At 39.2% G+C, this 16,232-nt stretch overlaps 1 protein-coding gene and 1 pseudogene across 1 annotated transcript in view; one reads left to right on the top strand and one right to left on the bottom strand.

The window, feature by feature from the left end:
* WIPF1 (WAS/WASL interacting protein family member 1) overlaps window positions 1-16,232 on the top strand; it is a 108,277-nt gene that overhangs the window by 48,669 nt on the left and 43,376 nt on the right.
* On the bottom strand, window positions 15,039-15,157 carry LOC120597473 (uncharacterized; annotated as a pseudogene).

Genomic DNA, 16,232 nt, shown 5'->3' with positions numbered 1-16,232 from the left:
ATTTTAAGAAAAAAAATTTTTATCAAAGTGGGCAAAAGCAAAGTTTATTTTTTTTTCAAATGCTCAATACCTAAACAAATCAAGTTTTTCTTTGCTTATATATGAAGGCACTTGAAGAAAATATTATTAAATCGTTTTCATCTTTTGTTGGTTATGTAAATATCATCATAATTGGAATTGCATTTATTGTCACTGAAATAGATGTTAGTTATACAAATATTAATGAATTAATCTATGCTGGCTATTTTCCTGGGGAAAAGGAGGTATGTTATCTTCCATCAATAGGGAGACCTCTGAGTTCTTATGGGTTGAATCTAAGTCTGTGCAAAACTTCCCTTTTGACCCCTAAATTCGCTTTTTGTCTACTTTTTAGTTAGCGTAAATAAACAAAAATGATCTATTTTTGAAATACCTAAATTGGTACAATAGAATAACACTGGCATTTCCTACTCCAGAGACTAAAAGTTTTTATTCTCAATCTTATGCTCAGTTTATAAGAAGAGCGTCTATCAAACTCGTCTATCTCATTAGACCCTCTACCTGCCTATGAGGCAGTCACTGTATGAGCCCCGTTTACAGAGGTGGACCTTACCTCAGAGGTGTAAAGTGACTGGACCACAGTCCACAGAGCCAGAAGTCAGACCCGGGACTGTCTGTATATAAAGCCTGCCCCTACTCTACTTCCCAGAAGCATGGAGCAAAGTAAAATCAACCAGGTTTGACCTCTTTTGTGATAAACATGAAACATGGGGCTCCAGTCAGAAATTTCAGGTAGTTGCTAAACCAGTCCTTGAAAGGGTACATGAAAAAAGTCTCTTTTTGCCTCTACTTCATACAGTGGTGGGGCTACTTGGGTGGTATGACACCTACAGACTGAAATCATGTCCCTCCATCAAACTCGTAAGGAAACACCTGGCCCTTTCTTACGTAGAAGTCTGTTGGTGCCAGCTGTTCTAGGTTGCTACTAGAAGGTGCCTGAGAGCTGGGAGACTGCAGCCAGCCAGCCCTCAAGAGACCTGAGTGAGGAGTTCTGAAAGCCTTGGAAATGGTCCAAGACCTGGAGGCACTGACATCAGCTCAAGACTCAGAAAGGAGGGCTGGGCTCAAGCTAGGCAGAGTGCTGAAGGGCGACGGGGTCAGCTCACACAGCAGTAACCCTCCGTGGGAATCCTTGGGAGTAGCAGCCCCCACCTCAGCAGTTGACATTCAGTCTGTTTGCACAGGTACAGCCATGTTGGTTAGTAAAATATTGAGATGCTTCAAAACCAGTTGTTGAATTATCACCATCCTCAGTCACCTGAGTGCATCACCAGGACTCCTAAGACCGCTCTAATAATCCAAAAACTAAGGATCAGTGCCTGACACAGCATGGGGTGCCCCAAGACACTGCTCCAGCATCAGACATTGTTCTGATTGGTTACTGCATGTGCCTTATTGGCTGTTAAATATTTTGGATATAACCCTGTTCCACCTCAATAAAATGGAACACTGAAGGCATTTCTGTGAGCAGGTGATGACGAACTTCAGTTGAGATCCAGGAGGGCAAAATTTTAAACCTATAATTATGTCACAAGTTCACCGATTTTCTGATAGGGGCCTGTCGATAGCATCTCAGGCTGTTTTTCACTGTCTAGAAGGAAAATACCCGCAGTAGTTATGACTTGAAAGGTAAGAAACAGAGGTCAAGCAGGGCCCAGGAAACATAATTTTGATTCCTGTTTTCAGAGAGCCCCAAATTTAAGAAGGCTGAATTTTACAGGACTACAACATCTCTTCCCTACTTGCTTTCTATTCCAGTCCTACCTATCATTAGAAAAATGGTTATTACTTCAAAACATGGCTTGTTTGTCCCATAGATCAGTTGGTGACCACCTGCCCCGAGGATGCAAAAAGTTCATTATAAGCCAAGTTCCACTAATCCTGATTTATTGGTGCCAAACACTTGCCTTTTGCAGCTGTGGGAACAGTTTTCAAAGTCGATTTATTTCTGAGCTGGACTAGCAAGTACCATATGGTTTAAAAAAAAAAATGGAATCTTTCACAAACACAGTAAATGCCAACACATGGTGGATTCCAGGGGTATGTGAGAAGTCCTTGTGCCAATCCACAAAGCATTAAACTGAGTTTTAAATGGTGCAACATAACTTGAGTCCTTGAACACAGGGGTTTTTAATCTGAAGTCTGTGAGCTGAGTGGGGAAAATAATACATCTTTACTAATATCTAACTGAAAACTTACATTTCCCTCAATTACAAAGGTAGCCAACAAACTGCAGTAGAATTAGCAGCGCTTGTGACATCACCCACAGAAGTCATAGACTCTGCTTGATCTTCAGATTTGTATTTCCATTTGCTTTCTGGATATACCTGATATTTGTTAGATATCAAGCTCAAAGTGTACAAATCCCTTCCTGCCAAAACCTGGACCACCTCCTTCTTTCCCCATTCATTGGTGATACCTCTGTCTAATCAATTTCTGTGTCTTATTCTTCCTGTTAAATATTGTTCAGACCCATCTCGTCTTTTATATTGCCTCTGCCTCTTCCCTAATTTAGACTTGCAAAAAGCTAGTGGACTGAGCTGGTACAGATAAGTCTCTTGCCTCCAAAGTCTTCAATCCTCCCCCATGCTGCCATCAGAGTAGCTTGATAAGGCACAAATTGGACCATGGCACCACTGCTTAAACACCTTTCCTGGGGCTCAACACCTCCAGTCAAAATTCCAAATTCCTGACTACTGCCTGACCCCAGAATACCTTTTCAGCCTCATCTTCCACCATAGCTCATCTCCCCAGGCCACCATGTTTCAGCCACATCTGACGAGCAGTCTTGTTCTCTCACTGCCTGGGATGCTCTTCTCCCTCCTTTGCCCAGTAGACTGCTTTTAAGCACAGGTGCAGCTCATGTGTCTGTTCCTTGATAAAGCCCTCCATATCCATGGCTCTGGCAGCCCCACAGCACCTCGTGCACCCTGTCCCTGCGTAGTCACACGCCTTATGATTATTTGCTCACGCATTTTCCTGTCCACCCCTTTGTTTCTTAGTTGCTACTCTTTCCTCTGCTACCCCAGCACCTAGCACAGTGCCTGGCCACAGGATATTCTTAGTAAATGTTGGCTGGATGAGAGGATAATAATAAATGCTGAATATTTTAATAGTTCCAGGAAAAAAGTTGTTGTAGATTTAAGCAGGGATGTTAAAAATAGATGCAAGTTTTTGCTTTTGTCTGTAAAACAATTTATTCTGACTTGGTTTCATGAAAATAAAGTCAGGTTTATAACAATAATGGTTTTATTTTCAAGTATGTTCTTATACTATTTTATTCCTTTATACTTTCACTCTTATGACAATGGTTTGTTGCTTCCGTTAAGTTGTCGATCTATTCTAAAAAGATGACTCACATGCCAAGACAAGGTTCTAGTACTAACTCAAATGCATTACACGGGTCACTTAACCTCTCTGAGGTTTGGTTACCTTATTTATAAACTGAAACAGTTTGCTCAGTGGTCTCTAAAGAAATTTCTCTTTCTAAAATTCTAAAGCATTTTAGGGCTTTAAAGGCTTGAAACTTGGGTCTGCTTGTTTGTAAGCGGCTCATGTGAAATTTTACTTAAGAGCATGATTTGAAATATATGGTCTGTTCTGACCCATCAAAGAAACCAACTTAAGATAAAGATTTTTTAAAACTATAATATTCAGTGTTGGCAAGAGTATGGTGAATGGAGCATTCTTTTATGATGTCAGAGGGAGTATAAGACTTCCCAGTGGGCCATTTGTACTATGTATCAATTGTTCAAACTACTTCTGTTTTTATAATTTATTTTATAGCATAACCCTAACTGAGTACAAGAATTTGTGTATAAGTATATTGATATTAGGATATTTATAAAAGCAAAGTAAGAGATAACTAAATGACCAGCAATAGGAGAATGTTAAATAAATTTTTGTGTAGAATATCATGCAATCATTAAAAATTATGTTATCAAAGAATATTTTGATATTCTTTGGCATGAAAGGATAACAAGAACTGGACTCAAAACTATATACATTATAATCCTAATTTTAAAATATATATGGAGGCTACACACATACACACACACACACACACACACACATAAAGAGAGAGTATAAAAGTAAATATTCCAAAAAGTTAACAATATGTATTTCTACCCAGTCAGATTATAGGTAATTTATCTTCTTTAAACTTATTCGTGTTCATTGTTTTCCACAATAGACTTATGCTAATGTCATAATCTGGGAAAAACTTTTAGAATGTACTCACACCTCTCAGAATGGCTGTTACCAAAAAGACAACAAACAAGTGTTGGTGAGGGTGTAGAAAAAAGAGAATCCTTGTGTACTGTTAGTGGGTTGTAAATTGGAGCAGCCACTATGGAAAATAGTAGGAAGGTTCCTCAAAAAATTAAAAATAGAACTACCATATGACCCAGCAGTTCCACTTCTGAGCATTTATCTGATGAAAATAAAAATACTAATTCAAAAAGAAAAATTCCCCCCCATGTTCATGGCAGCTTTATTTACAATAGCCAAGATACAGAAGCAACCTAGGTGTCCATCCATAGATGAAGGGATAAAGAATACGTGGTGTATATATATACAATGGACTGTTATTACTCAGCCATTAGGATGACTTCTTGCCATATGTGGCAACACAGATGGACCTAGATGGTATTATGCTAAGTGAAATAAGTCAGACAGAGAAAGACAAATACCCTAAGATTTCACTTATATGTGGAATCTTAAAAAACTAAACAACTGAACAAACAAAACAAAACAGAACAGACTTATAGGTAGAGAACTGATGTTTGTTAGAGGGGAAGGGGTGGGGGAAAGGGTAAGAAAGGGTAAAGAGGACTGAGAGGTATAAACTTCTAGATAAAAAATAAGTCACGGCGTGGGGACATATAATGTACAGCATAGGGAATATATTCAATCATATAGTAACTTTGTAAGATGACAGATAGTTACCAGACTTATAGAGGTGATCACTTCATAAGATATATAAATACCAAATCACTATGTGGTACACCTGAAACTACTTTAATATTCTATGTCAACTGTACTTTAATAACATAAACAAACAAAATGAATATATTAAAGGCCTGTCAAATGCAAAGGAATGTGCTGTAGGGGTGGAAAGATAAGAAGACATGATACCTGGTGGCTGAGAGAACCCATTTTGCCAGTGCTACAGACATATGTAAATAGCTATTTGGGACAGTGGGGATCTCTGCTGTGAATGAGTTGCCGACAGTGAGCTGTGGTAGAACAGAGAAGGAGCCCTGGTTTATACTTCTGGGAGGTCTTACCAGAACTCACCACTGCTCTTCAGTGTCTGTTGGGGACATAGTGACATCACCGATAGGCACGTACTCTTTCAGAGCTGTTCCCAGCCAGCATAAGTATGACATGTTGCCATCCCCTTGGCCTCACTCTGACCCAGAATCCTAGGAAGGAAGAGCTTTGAAAAAGCCATCTTCGCCATGTCTGTTTTTGTTTTGGTGATTTTTTTAAATGTGTTTTTTAGACATTATTTTATCAATGAGCTTAGGATATGGTACATTATTATACAAAAATAAGACACAATAGGTACAGATATAAGATATAACGTATATTCTGCATAAGATCATAGAAGTGGAACCTTACAATATAAACACTAGGAGTACTTCCTAGTATGTTGGTTTGTGCAGACTAAGTCTCTACGAAGTAGAAGGTACCTGAGAGCTAGAATAGGGCTGATTCTTCTTTAGCTTCCAAAGGTCATAGCAGTTCCTAGTAGAGAGTAAGCATTAACTAGTTCTTGAAATAATAAATATATACTTAAGTTACTAAGATTCATGATGAGTGGAGCCAAGAAAAATGCTAATTGTGAGAGAATAAGGGAACAAGAAATTAACCCTCTGTCAGGCCTCCTTAATAAAGGGGCTTTATTGTAAGGATGGACAATAAGGAGCCGGAAACCCAGGACTAGCCCCACAAGGAGACACATACTGGTTAGAAGCATGGACTCTGGAGTCAGGCCAATGGACTTCAGATTGTTTCTCTGCCACTTCTGAGCTGTGTAGCCTTGGTCAAGTTACTTAACTCCCCTGTGCTTCAACGCCACCAGCAGCAGCAGCAGCAGCAGCATCTATTTCATAGCATTATTGTGAAAATTGAATTAATTAATACTTGTAAAAGGGCCTAGAATGCTTTTCAGCACATAGTAAGGACACAGTGTTAGCTATTACTATTGTTGTTATTGTTAGTATTAATACTACTAGAATTATTGACGACTAGGATGCAGTTTAGGTGCCTGAAAAACCACGACCTGCCCTCAGTCCCAGGAGATGGGTCGCCTCCCCTCTCATGTCCACCAGCTAACTGGCTCAGCTGTTGCTTTCTGTCTCTTCTCATTCTCTGGCATGACGAATAGGCTGCCCATTCTCACGATTCCCAGTTTATACTTCTGAGACAAGGGGGAACCTGATGTGGTGGTGGTTGAGCAGTTTTCTGTGCCTGGCCAGCTCGCAGTGTGCTTTCTATCTCTAGCCTGAAGGCTGACTAATCTTGGGTCAGAGGTCTGCTCTTGTCCAGTTGGCCGTGGCTAGGGTCGGTCCAGCTGCACTTGATCTCAGAAGGGGAATACAGGCACTAAGGAAGCTCTTATAATTATGGGATTTTAAATAATTCTGAAAAGAGGACTCATAAAGAGCGGGTTAAAAAAAAAATACTGTTGAAGAGACAAGATAACTTTTAGCATTTTCCACCTAGCATACCAATTCATTTTCTAAGGCCCATTAGTTACTGTTAAGATCCACGAAAGAAATTGTGTGACTAAGAACTGTGGCAATGAAACGAAACCTCAGAGGCCTTTTTTGAACCTCTGCCTTTCCAGGCCATGCCCTTTCCACCTCTGCATCATTTCACGCTGCAGGTTGTCTACTTTCTGGTATCTTATTCAATTCTTTCCAGGCCGTGGACCAGACAAGAAAACATAGTCTATCTCATGTATAAACTACACACAATGATGCCGACGGGCCTTCTAATTATTTTCTGTAGCCGAATGGTACCTTTGGGAAAGATTTTTTGGAAAACATTAACATTTTCCAAACGTTAATGGTGCACGTTCTCATAGACCACACTGCCTTCACTGTGCATGACTGCCTTCACCGTCACTGCCCTAGGCCTGCATCTTTTTACCGTTCTTATGTCCTCAAGGTGATCAGAACAACATTCCACTCCCTGGAAGTTGACCACTGCCACTTTAGGACCACCCTAGCACTTCAATCAAGTCGTATAGAAACAGCTGTTTGCTCCAGTGCCTACACCTCCGCATGAAGCAGACAGCAGAAAACGGGTAGATGAACCTTTAGGGTGTCAGTGCTGTGTGGTATCATTCATAGTTCTTTCTGGGCCATCTCTCTTTTCCAGATGCCTGTGATTTAGTATTTCTTCTGGCCAGAGACTAGCACTGGAAACATTGAAGAGAAAGCATTCTATCCTTTATTACTCAATGTGTTTTTTTTCCATAGCAGCCCAGAAGGTTATGTTGGGTTTTATGGGCTGCAGAGGATTGCTGATGGGTGTACCACTTAGAAAGACAAAGTGCAAAAAACTGCAAAGCTTGGAGCTGCGCTTTGAGTCAGCGACTGACCAAGACAAAATCTCTGCTTCCTGTGCTCAGCTAGAATAGTATGGCCAACACTTGAAGGAGAAGGAAAAGCATCATTTAAAGCATTTTCTTTGTCCCCACATACAATCTGAGGACTAAATATTTTGAACTAAAAATCTCACTACCCAGTAGAAGGTCAGCGTCACACATTTCTCATATTAAAGGTTAATCACTCTTTACTGTCTTCCTCGCCCAAAAAGAAAAGATATAAGAAAATAAATAGGTCTTCAGCTGTGAGATGAATTTCCTTAAAACCAAAGGACTTTTTTAGCCTCCTTAACCATATTAGCAATAAAGTTGTCAAAATAGCAACACAAAACCTGGATCGAAAAAACAACTTAAATACTTTTGCTGATGCTTCCAACTATCTCAAATAAAAGTTATTTGAAAATAAAAATAAGAATCTTTTAAAGATGTCACCACCTGCCCTCTCAGAAAAGCAGCTGCATTTACAAAAAAACTCCAAATGGTTTTCAACACCAAATATAATATGATCTTTGTTGTTGATGTGTTCATTTAATTAGAAGAATATCTTTAAATCCTCAAAAGTTAATTCAATAAATTCAATATTGGTCATTTTAAAGATTGTAAATGTATTTTAGCCCCAGCTTGACAAAAGAAACAACTGTTTTAGATGTCCTGCTCTTTCTTAGCTCTGTAAGGACAACGTTGTGGAAGAAAGACCCATGGAAAGGCTTCAGCAGTGGAGAGACCATGTGTTAGAAGTTCAGAATTAGCTTCTGATATACTAGTGGCTTCAGGAAGGGACATCAGACTTGCCATTTTGGCAGTGGTCCAGGGCCCATCTGTCTCATGGAGAGAAAGGAATGAAGTCTTCTTACATACATGTCTGAAGCCATGTGGGACGGGGTATCTTCTCTTATTCTATCCTGACCCCAGGATAGATAACCCTACCCTTTCATCCCCTTTGGAACAGAGCAAAATCACTGGACAATTGCCAACCTTCAGTTTCCCGCATGTGTGTGTAGCCATGGCCAAGTGAACTGGTCTCTTGGGTTTACTTGGAGTTGAAATTAGCTGAGCTGTTTATTTCCTCTGAGCCATATACAGATGCTTTTTGAACTACCTTTGTGTTTGAGGGTTTTTTTTCATAGTATCAGCACACCACTTCCTCCAAGTCATTACTTTGAACAGTTTTGCAGAGGGAGATATTTCTGCTGGCCACCAGCCTAACCAAGCAAAGTGATGATTGAGGGATGGCAGCAGACCTTTACTGGTGTATTTCATGTCTGTGCATGATCTCATGAAGTGATTTCTCACCCACTAATTTTGGCAGATAGGGTGGACTGTCATCTGAGCTCACCAGTATACAACTGCATTTTGTTAATAATCAGACATTGGCTCCCCTGTTTGAATGATAGTCAAAGGTTAGGCTAAAATAATGTCCTCAGATGACCCTTTGCCTGCGTTTTCTTTCTGAGAATTCCATGGAACTCTTTTGAATGTGGATTTCTACTTAACTTTCATACTTCCAGATTCTCTGGTCCTGTTAAATTTAAGTAAAGCCATTTTTAACTTTCCTTTTATTATACTTTAAATATTTTTAACAGTGACCTTTGGATATTTTAAATGTTGATATACAAACATCTACAGTACTTTTACTAAATATTTTATAAATATTATTCCCTTTTCCATAAATTCATAAATTTTTTTTGTCATAAAGATAGTATCATTTTATAGTCTCTCAAGAGTAAGTTTTAAACCTTTGAGTATTATACTTATGCTAAAGAAAATAAAGCTGGGAGTTAAAATATATAACCATAATAAGTTTAAAGTGATTTTTATACTCCCAGATTTATGCATTAAAAGAACTGGTTTGACTTTTATCAAATTCTGATTTTATATTTTTAAAAATGTAATAACTTTTTCTTGTGGGGGAGGAGATGAGGGGGAGTTACACTTAAGGAAAATCACCACTGAGTTAAGCCAGTCCTTTCACATATTTTATTTTTGTAAAAGCCCAAATCTTAGCAAAGCAGTAACAGGTACCACTTACTTCCCTGAGTAATATATTGTACACTGTATTTTACATTGTCTTTGAGCATTTAGAATGTATTATAATTTTAAAACTGCATTTTTAAAGCTGCATTTTAAGACCGATGATATACACATCACAGATAGTAATCTTTCATGAATTCAGACTAGACTGATATGTGTTGCTATTGTTCCCCACTGCTTACGCTTGTTCAAGTTGCTTATGCCTATAAAGATTTTGAGATGCCTCATCTTTGTGTATCTCTCAGTATTTTTGAGAAACTCTCATCTATATTTTCAAGATACAAAAGGGGAAAAGCAAGAGAAAAAAACCTTATCTCCACATTTGTGCAGTTAGAAGATACTGCTAGTGAAGACTATGAGAAATGTACCTCCACAAAGTGTTTTGCGTTAGTAGTAAATCTGGATAAATAGAAAGTTCTGTGTACAGAAGCCTTTGTACTTTGGAAAATAAAATTTCACATTGGTGATCTTCACATTGGTTTTCCATGAATTCTCTGCTAACGAGAGTTGGATACCAAATGTTTTCTGTGGGTATTCAGTTTTGCTGAAGCTTTATTTGACTGTTGCCACTACTGTTTTTCAAGTCCGAGTGTCATCATCTTGTGGTGGCTGAACTTGGGCATAATGATAGGCATCGTGGTTTTGTTTTCTCACTTGCTCGGAGAAATGAGATCTTGCTGTGGGGCCTGTTTTCTCTCAGTTCTTTATGTGCCACCTCCGAAAACATTCACAGACTATTACTGTTCTCTCTGTTTATTCCTCAACCACTAGAATAAAGCAGCTTTGAAAATAAGTTCTGCCTTCCATTCCCCAATTGGGTGAGACCACCCCACAGGGCTTTTGGACACTTTCTCAGTGCACTGAAAAGTCCTGCTCTCTGCCGTGGAGGATTTGGGGACAAGTGGCTGCCCTCCTCCTGCTGTCACTTTAGCCCACTGATTGGATGGATCCCCTCCAGGCAAAATGAAAACAATGCAGTGAGCATAAAATTTCGTAATCCCTATTCCTCCTTGACTTTTAGGAGAAACTTCTGGGATATTTTTTCTGAATTCGTGTTCATTGAGTCCAGTGGTACTTGGAATTGCACAGAAATGCTGAGGCATTTGTGAATGAGAAAGGGACCAGCACAGATTGAACGGATCAATGCCAGTTTTTTTCAATAGGCCTTAGTAGATTTGAAAACTAGTTGTAGAACTGATATAAAATGGAGACTCTGAAATTACTAGTAGCCAGGTTTCTCAAATATCAAGTAGAGTCAATTCTTCATTCTTACATTGCATTAAATGATCACTCTCTAAACAGAAGGAGCCACTTTACCTGCTGTGTTCCCTCCTTTTCCAAGTAGCGCTAACTGGGCAGAAGTTTAGCTCACTTAATAGTAATGATAGCTGACGTTGTTGAGTGTTTAGTGTGCTCCAAGTACTTCACCCCAAAGCATCTGTCTTTCCCAGTGAAACATATAGAACATCTTCTAATTCCAGGGGAGAACCATAGGAAGTGAGGAACAGCCCTTGACTTGGGAAGACACAGGTGGAAAGGTGACCAGAAGATGTCATTCCAGCCCAAGTCCTGGTGAATTCAGTAGATAACTGTAGTTATTTTGAATGTCTTATGCTGAGAAAGAGTGTTTTTATTGCCAAGTTTTCAGTCATTAAAAAAAAAAATTCTAAATTAGATTTTACTTTTTCCAGAATATTTGCATAATGGCTGATAAAGATGGCAAAGATAAAGGAAGCTTGGATACTCATTAGGTCAGAATAAATTACTGCACAGTTCATGGGAACTTTGGCCTTGTGAAAGATGGAATAAGCTGACTCAGGGTCATATAGTTGCTTTCTGCGCTCAAACTTTAGAGGTTTACACGTGTCTGCACATGTGTAACATAAATCACAGCATTCCTATTTCTGCCTCTGAGGTAGGAAGAACTGTGGTAAGGTGTACCTGGGTGTCCTGCTCCTTCCTCCCAACATGAGATGGAAATATTTTCTAGAATGGTGAAAATTCTCATAGGCTGCACGAGAACAGCCACAGTGGCAGTCTTATGTAAATGTGCATCTGTCAGGAGTAGCAGTCCTCGATTTGTGAAATTTGCTTTATAAACACACAGAAATGGTCACTGCTATCCACCCAGTCCCCCACTGGTTAGAACATTTTATTTTGCTTTTGAAAAGTCATGGAGCTTTTAGGTAATCTTTAGGTTCAAAAGTGAAAGAAATAAGATTAAAACCCTGTGATTAAAAGAAATCCAGATAACAATGGAGAAAAATATACTAATAAAGGAGAAGACAGTAAACATATGAGATATTGTCAACCTCACTAATAATCAAAGAAGTGAAGATTAAAACTGCTCATATAATTTTTTGTCTCAAATTGGCAAAGATTTTGAAAAGCGATAATAGCACATGTTGAAAAGAAATGAAATGGGTGCTAGTGGGAGTATGAATGCTACTAACACTTTGAGAAAACAATACATAACAAGATCTTTTTTTAATTAATTTATTTTTTTAATTGAAGAAATTATTTAAATGTTTCCCCCGTCATATCAAGATCTTTAGGAGAAAAACTTCACATCTTCTATTCCAGTAATTGTGCTCTGCTAAATTTATCCCAAGGAAATAATCTGAGGTGACCATAGACATTTAGATACAAGTATATTAATTAGTCATAGTTGGATTTGTAATAATGAAATTGGGTGCAATTTAAAAGTCTAACAATGAAAATATTTACATAAGTAATAGAACATCCATAAAATGAAATATGCAACTATTAAAATTGTGTTAGGAGAATATTTAATATGGAGAAGTGTGAAAAAGGATATATAACTATCTGCATACAGGGTGATCCCATTTTACATACACACACACAGAAAAAAGACAAAGGAAATTTCAAAATGTTAAATAGTTTTCTCAATATTAATGGGTCATTTAAAAAATTATATTGTTTATATTTTCTAAACTTTTCCATGTATGACTTTTTAATTAAAAAAATATTCATTCTCTGTGAAGGAAGTTAACTATAAAAAGTGGGAGAAACTTAAGGAAGTTAACACCAGAGTGTTTCTCTACTATATGGGTCTCCCTCCAACCAAATGTCTTCTTTTATCTCAACAGAAAGTCCACTCATTCAACATCATTTGGATTAACAACTATTCTCTTTTTAAAACTAAAAGCCTACAACTTTATTTCCTCTTTACATCATGATGAGCTTATATTATCCTGGGGAAGGGAATTATGACCTACAGGGAAGAAGTATTTTGGCACAGAAGCCCCTTAGGGTCCTGAGTGGGGTCAAGGGAAAGAGTAGGGCTGGCGCCGGCAGGGGGCAGAGGTGAGGCTGAATCGCACCAGAGAGTGCTAAACCTCCTTTCCCTCTGCCATCTCTAAGTCCTCGCCTTCGAAGACTTGGAACTGAAGTTTCAGTTTGGTCGCGTTAAGAATCAAACAGATCTGTGCGGGCCGGCCGGTTAGCGCACCCTCCAGTATGTCAGTGCGGAGCAGCTCTCCAGTCGAAATGGCTGCCCCTCCAGGACATGGGAGCGCTGTGCGTTCACACTGGCGGCGGCCCGAATTAACCCGTCTGGTGGCGATCTTCGTGCAGCGCCTTTGTGTGAGATCAAATGAGCTGAGCCGAAATGAACACCAGCACTGTACAAAATAGGGATAAATTCGTGTTCCTTCCATCACGTCGTCACAAATTCAGAAATAACAGAAGTAAAACCAATGGTGCGCCGAAGGTATAATTAGGAAAAGTTTATTGTGCGCACATCGAAGAGACAGTTTGCAAACTGGGAGCACTCCAACCAAAGCATGGAATGAGGCTCCGGGGTATATTGTTATAAAGCAGCTTATGTAGTGAGGGAGCAGTGACTGTTTATTCTTTACAGTGATTGGTTATATTAGAATTTCCTTAAATGATCGGGAATTGGGCAGTGGTCACCTTGTATCAACCTTGGGAAACAGTTCAAGTTTTGCTTATGATTTCAAGAGCCATAAACAAGGGATGACCCAGGTCAAGTTAGTCTTGCAAAATAAGCTAAACTAAGCTTTGTTTGTATGACTAAACTGATTTTGTCTGCTCAGGAAATTTTCAAGGTTGGTCTTTGTTTTTGATTTTAACAGCATCATCAATTCATATGAATGTAAGCTCTGAGAGGGTGGAAAATTTTGTCTGTTTGATCACTGCAGTATCCCCAACACCTAAAACAGTACTTGGCACATAACAGACTTAAGTCTTAGTTGAGTGACTGTCCTGCCCAGGAACTTAGCAGTGTCCCTATTCACTAGTTAGCCATGTAGTCAGTGACATACATAGAATGAGCAGATAAAAAGATCAGAGAAACTATTTTTATTTCTAGAAAGTAGTTTTCTTTGTGTGTTTTTCTTTGGGATTGAAGAAGAGGGCCAAGAGGTTGAGTGTAAGGCCGAGTCAAGGCAGGGAAAGGCATCGCTGCCAGGGCCTGGAATTAGAGAAGCTAAACTAGGAGGAGGCAGCTGTGGTGAGGAAAGGCACTGTGGTCAGGGGCAGGAGGGGCTGTTGGACAAAGGGAGACAGATTACGCCAACAGGTTATCTTATCTTAGCCACGATCTCCAGACAGCTACTTATTTGCTTTGCTAGGAAACAACTGCCACCCAAAAGCCAAGGGTTAACACCCGAGTTAGGTTCTGTCTAATTGTTGTTTAGTTTTTTTCAGTTTTTTTTTTTTTAATGGTGGTAGAGGTGAGACAGGGAGAGACCATTTCGTGTTTTTTTGTTTTTTTTAACTGTCCATTTATTTTTCTGAGGGCATCCTACAAAAAAAAAATAATAATAAACCACATGTGATTTTCATACCTCAAATCTTTGTGGTTTGTTATTCTCAAACTAGTCAATTTCTCAAACTAGTCAATATTTAAATGTAGCCATGGAGTTGCTTTTATGTAAGTCACCAACTGATCATTCTGTTGGAATGGTTCTAAAACAGAATGAAATGGTCCAAGATTGAATGAAGTATCTTCCGTAAAGAAGGGGAAGGAGTCATTCTGAGGAAAAAAAAACAAACACACACAAAATGCTGAAGCTGATCACTCTGTGATCTCACCCTTTTCTGATCCTATCGCTCTTGCACCCCTTTTGGAGTTGAAGGAACAACGTATGTACATTTGGTCCAGTAGGAAGCATTTTCCGTTGTCTTAACTATGACCAGTAGGGTAGCCATACCATTAAAGACCACCTAGGAGGGTCTGTCTGTCTTCCTTCCTTCCTTCCTTCCTTCCTTCCTTCCTTCCTTCCTTCCTTCCTTCCTTCCTTTCCTTTCTTTCTTTCTTTCTTTCTTTCTTTCTTTCTTTTCTTTCTTTCTCTTTTTTTTGTGCCTACAGCACCTAGTATTCCTAGGTGGTCTCCCATCCAAATACTAACCAGGCCTGACCCTGCTTAACTTCCGAGATTAGACAAGATAGGGCACTTTTAGGGTGGCATGTCCATAGACTAGGAGGGTTTTTCCAACTGTCTGTTTTCTCAGTCATTTGGAGAATCCAGAGCAGCCAAATGGGAGGCAGAAAGTTCTTGGAGTAGCAAAGTCAGATGGGAATCGGAGTTCATTCTATTAGAACAAATTCTGTTTAGGGCGAGCCACTGAGAAAAGCAGAGCCTACTAAGAAACAGAAAGGAGGAGCACCTCAACCATCTGTGACCGCTAGGAAACAAAGTACGAGCAAAGTTCCCTCCCAGGATTGTAGATGAGCAGCTGTGGTGGTCCCCAAAGGCTCCTCTTTCCACTTCCCAAGCTACATGAGCAGAGCCATCAAACTTTTGATGATGACGTTAAATGGAGCCCAGGGACATGCGAACATCCACTGAGCACAGGAAGCAGACGAGCTCTCAGCCTCGTCTAACCCCGTGCCCAGTTTTAATAACAATATTTTCTAATGCCTCGTTCACAAATTTCAATGAACCTTCATCAATGAAATAATCTGATCTCACACATAATTTCCTCCAAAATCTATGTAATTTTTATCTGTAATTAAAAGGAGAAATAAATGGAATGTAATTTATTATAAAATAACTTCAATTTGTAAGTGATATAGGTTACAACTCATTAGCAAACAAAATGAAGTAGTCAGGTGTTTGCATCCACATCTGTATTCACCATGAATGGGACAGCTGCAACTTCAGACTGACTTGGGTAAGAGTTAGAGACTTAAATACCTGCAGTGGCAATGGCTTTGGGCACATGATGTTCCAGAAGGGGTGAATAACTCTTCGTAGAAATCTGAGCAAAACATAGTATTTCGTTTATGTGACAGCTGCATTCCTGGAAAATTCGGGAACTAATACGACAGTGCAATAATTATTTTGAGTTTATATGTAAAATGGAGACAAGGTCTAGGCTCAGATAACCCTTCACTTTTTCCTCCTACATCAATGTCCAACAGGAAAATTCTTTACTGAATTGAGCAATCTGGTGCATTGCAGATTGTCTAGCACCCTTGGTCCCCAGTGAATCCCAGAAAGCCCACCCCATTATTGTGACACCCACGAATACCCCCATTTCCTGTCCACAT

This window comes from Pteropus medius, unplaced genomic scaffold (genome assembly GCF_902729225.1).
Source record: "Pteropus medius unplaced genomic scaffold, Ma_sr-lr_union100, whole genome shotgun sequence".
Classification (NCBI taxonomy): Eukaryota; Metazoa; Chordata; class Mammalia; order Chiroptera; family Pteropodidae; genus Pteropus; species Pteropus medius.
The sequence above is the reverse complement of the archived record's forward strand: the minus strand, read 5'-3'. Positions and strand labels throughout refer to the sequence as shown.